The following is a 5,051-nucleotide window of genomic DNA, read 5'->3' as shown; positions in this document are numbered from 1 at the left end:
GATGCACCACGTCCAATGGACGAGAGAGTAGTGATTAAGGCGGCAGGAGGGAGAAAATACGGCGTGGTTACGTTCAGTGGTACATCGGTGGAGAGTGTGGTGAGCCAGAAGATGAGGAAGCTGAGGAGTGATTTTGAGAGAGATGGGTTAACTAGGACATGATGGTTCCTATACTCTTCAAACGCTTTGGTTATTAATTGGCCAGCTCTTGCATGACGTGAACCATTCTCTGATACAGTTGAGGAAAGAATCAAGGAGGTTGCTGCGATCAAGTAGCAAAATCTAGCAAAGGAAAATCAAAAGCCGTTGAGCTTTAAACAGTAGGAAACAAGTTTCCATTCCTTTCAAAAATCTTCTCCACAAATTACGGTTGAGTTGTTGACTAAACAGAATTTGTTTACCTAGATTACAGCAACTAGCGTAAAACACAACCAAACCAACATGCAATTTTTAAAGAAAAAATCACCCTGCAAACTGAAGTAAGTTATTTTGTAATATATGCAGCCACTATCTTCTAATCGAGCAGTATTTTTCCAAAGGGAACCCATAATAATTGTGGAAACGTATTCCATTGAAATCCTTCACATAAATCAAAATGCATTACGAACCATTTTATTTAAATCCTTCTCATCTTTTAAAGAATCCACTCAAATCCATTAAAAGAATCCTAATTACGGTTATTTTCAATTCCACTAAACTCTCAATCGAATAACACCTCCTACAAGTGTTGATTATTACTGACCTTTGCAATTCCTTTCGAGGGAAAAGCTAAAGAAACGTATGAGAATATTATCATGACAAAAAGAAAAAGGGGAGGAGCAATTCGTAATAAACCGAAAGTTGAAGGATTACAAAATTTATTAAAGTACACATCGTTGAATCTTCCATGAATCTTACTCTCCAGTCTCCACTCGTCTTTGGACTCTTTTCTGTGGTTCTGTACCATCGTTGAAACTTCCTCTCCACTTGTGTCTTTCTTATCTATTTACTCTTGTCTTTGGATTCTTTTTTGTGGTTGACCCTCATCGTTGTTATTTCTCTCTTTTGCTGAAATCATTGCGATCCTGTTCCTCAGTTTCTTGCGTGCTCTCTACTCATGGGTTCACTGTCTCGCACTTCGAAGCATGATGTCTTCCCGAGCTTCTGTGGAAGAGACGTGCGCAAAAGCTTTCTTAGTCACCTTCTGAAAGAGCTCAAAAGCAAGGGAATCCAAACTTTCATAGATGACGAGATTGATCGAGGCCAACCTATCGGTCCCGAGCTCGTACTAGCGATCAGAGAGTCAAGGGTTGCCATTGTCTTGCTCTCCCCTAACTACGCTTCTTCAAGCTGGTGTTTGGATGAGTTAGTGGAGATAATGAAGGGAAAGGCAGAGGATCAAGATGAGTTGGAGGAAATCATGGAGAGGGATCAACAAAAAGTGATATCCATTTTCTACGAACTGGATCCATCTGATGTTAGGAAGCAGACCGGAGATTTCGGGAAAGTATTTGAAAAAACCTGTGTGGGGAAAGAAGAAAAGGTGAAGGCATGGAGGCAAGCTTTGGAGGGTGTCGCCAATATAGCTGGTTATGACTCTCGGAGATGGTTCGTTCACTCTTATTATATGTAGCTACTTTTCATGTCTGTCTGTTTTAATGGTTAGCCTCTGTTTTTGCTAGGGACAACGAAGCTGATTTGATCAACAAAATCGCCGTTGAGCTTATGAGTGTATTGGGTTTTACACCATCAAAAGACTTTGATGACTTTGTTGGCATAGGAGCTCAAATCACGGAGATAAAAACAAAGTTGATCCTACAATCAGAACAAGTTAAGATGATTGTGCTTGTGGGTCCTGCCGGGATTGGTAAGACGACCACTGCAACAGTTTTATACAACCAACTCTCTCCAAATTTCCAGTTCAGCACGTTTTTGGAGAATATCAGGGGAAATTATGAGAAGCCTTGCGGTAACGACTATAATTTGAAGTTGAGTTTGCAGAAACATTTGTTGGCTGAAACATTAAACCAAAAGGATATTGAGGTTCGTCACTTAGGGGTGTCTCAACAAAGGCTGAGGGACAAAAAAAGTGTTGGTTGTTCTTGATGAAGTGGATAGCTGGTGGCAACTAGAGGCAACTGCATACCAGCGTAAATGGTTTGGTCCCGGAAGTACTATTATCATTACAACAGAAGATAGAAAACTTCTCAAGACACTCAGACTAGGGATCAATCATATCTATGAGATGAAATATCCAACTGAAGATGAGTCTCTTCAGATCTTGTGCCAATATGCTTTCGGTAAAAAGTCTCCAGGAAAACGTTTTGAAAAGCTTGCTCGGGAAGTTACTTGGCTTGCTGGTGATCTTCCTCTAGCCCTGAGAGTCATGGGATCGTATCTACGAGGAATGTCCAGGAGAGAGTGGATAGAGGCCCTACCAAGGCTCAGGTCTAGCCTTGACAGAGAAATTGAATCAACTCTAAGATTTAGCTACGACGGGTTAACTGACGAAGATCAAGCTCTTTTCCTGCATATTGCATGTTTCTTTGTTGATTTCAAGGTTTCTAGCATTAAGAGTTGTCTTCGAAAAAGCAAACTGCACGTCAAACATGCCAAATAGCAGTTTTGAGGCGCTTTGGGAGGGAATCAAAGTAAGAATTATTCAGCATTTTTATTGTATCGTATTTCATGTAAAGCACGGTAAGTCATTTTTCTAAAACTCATATTTTCCTTTGTTTTATTTTTGTATAGCCTCTCCAATGCCTCAAGCTAATGGATTTGAGTAACTCTCGGTATCTGGAAAAGATTCCAGATCTCTCAAAAGCAAAGAGTCTCGAGAAATTAGATCTCCATGGCTGCGAAAGTTTGTTGGAGCTCACAAGCTCTATTGGCAATGCTACTAAGCTTACAGTCTGCAGCCTTAGTGGTTGCAGACTTTTGAAGAAGCTCCCCTCTTCTATCTATAGGTTAACTAATCTCGAGATATTAAACCTCGGTCGATGCTCAAGATTGAAAGCACTGAGTCTTTTCTCGAGTTTTGAAAAACTCCAGCTGAGCGATACTGCGATAGTGGAATTGCCATCATCAATCAGCACTTGGTCTTGTCTTTATGAATTGGATATGGCAGGGTGTACAAACATCTCAGAGTTTCCAACTGTTCCAGACAGCATTGTAGTGTTGCAGTTGAGTGAGACAAGGATAGAGGAGGTTCCTCCATGGATCGAGAATACCAGTAAAATGCCCAGCACTCGTGGGTCGGACGTAAATTACTATTTCTATTGAGAAAAGGAAATCGGGAACTACATTTGCGTGAACGACGGCTGTTCACAACAGTCTGCGTGAACTACATTTGCGTGGATACGAGAAGCTGAAAAGTATATCTCCAAACATTTCTAAGTTGGAGAATCTTGAGTATCTTGCTCTGAGTATCGGTTATGGTTACGAGAATCATGAGATAGATTACGATTACGCAATAATCGAGTGGGGACCTGAACTGAAGCGAACTTGGACATTAAAAACAGACTTCGATGTTCACTACATTTTGCCAATATGTCTACCCGAAAAGGCTTTTACATCTCCAGTATCGTTACGTTTGCGCGGTGAAGGTTTCAAGACTATTCCAGATTGCATCAGCAGTCTTTCCGAACTAAGTAAGCTTGACATCACAAAATGCAGAGATCTCGTAGCACTTCCACCACTTCCAGGTTCCCTTCTATCTATCAATGCACACGGTTGTGAATCCTTGAAGAGTATAGACTCCTCCTCTTTTCAAAATCCAAACATTTGCCTAGACTTTTCTCGCTGCTACAACCTGAATCAAGAAGCAAGAAAGCTCATACAGACATCAGCTTGCAAATATGCGGTTTTACCGGGTGAAGAAGTTCCTGCACACTTCCCCCACCGAGCTAGTTCAGGTTTCCTAACAATCAATATGACTCCAACACCTCTTCCTTCATCCTGCAGATTAAAAGCGTGCATCTTGCTGTCAAAAGATAAGATTAATCTCGAGGATCATAAAGATGACGAGGATGAGAATTCGTTGATTGGTATATCTTGTGGCGTCGGGGGTAAACATAATGGCCACACTGTCCCATATGGGTCAAACCAGCTCCATCGTTTGCCAGTTCTATATCTAGATGAAGGGCATCTGCATATATTTGACGCTTCTTTCTCTTTAATCCAGGATTTTCCTGAAGCCAAAGAAGCCACTTCCAGCGAGCTTTCGTTTGTGTTCAGAGTCCATGATAAAACCTGGAAGGTCAATGGCTGCAGTGTACGACTTTTGGAGAAGGTCCCTCAATGTATTCTTGACGGAAAAGAAACTGAAGAGGAAGAATGTAGAGGAATAAACATAGAGGCAAACAATGAAAATGCAGGTGATGAGGATAAAGAAAAGGAAGATGATGATGATGGTGAAGGTGCTGAAGATGAAGGTGTTGATGTTGAGGAGGATATAGATGGTAATGGAGCTGGTTTTTCTGATTTAGGAATGGACATAAACAATGAAACTGAAGAAGGAGAAGAATCAAGTAACTTCCTGAGCAAGCTTTTCAAAACCATCATATGGTGAGTTTTAACGAAAGAAGATTGGCAGAAGATCTGCAGAGATTCGGTTGAAGTTGGAAATTTCATCTCGTAGATATGACTGATACACAATCTGAGTTGCTTGAAAAATTTTCTATCTTCGGTTGTAATGATAACAATACTTCCGGCAGCCAAATATCCACGTATGTTTGCCATTTCCTCTAGTTGCCAGAAGCTATCAATTTCATCAAGAATAACAAACAAACTAGATTTTGATCCGCGCTTCGAAAGCGCGGATAATTTTGAATATAAAGATAGTTTAATGTGAATAAGTATTTTGAAATTATTATATATTTATGTTACAAAGTCGTATTATATTTAAAAACCGAATATGTTTAAAATTATATAATTTATGAATTATTGTATTTAAGATTTTTATATATACATTCTTATGTAACTATTTTTAGGTATATCATATTATCCGGACTCAATAAACAAAACCAAATTGTCTTGAAATTACAGATTTGATTCAAATCGGGTCCAGGTTA

At 39.9% G+C, this 5,051-nt stretch overlaps 1 pseudogene; it reads left to right on the top strand.

Moving 5' to 3' along the window:
• Positions 1 to 925: 925 nt before the first annotated feature.
• Positions 926 to 4,718, top strand: LOC108831298 (disease resistance-like protein DSC2; annotated as a pseudogene).
• Positions 4,719 to 5,051: the final 333 nt, after the last annotated feature.

The sequence above is a fragment of the Raphanus sativus genome, chromosome 2 (assembly GCF_000801105.2).
Source record: "Raphanus sativus cultivar WK10039 chromosome 2, ASM80110v3, whole genome shotgun sequence".
Lineage (NCBI taxonomy): Eukaryota > Viridiplantae > Streptophyta > Magnoliopsida > Brassicales > Brassicaceae > Raphanus > Raphanus sativus.
The sequence above is the reverse complement of the archived record's forward strand: the minus strand, read 5'-3'. Positions and strand labels throughout refer to the sequence as shown.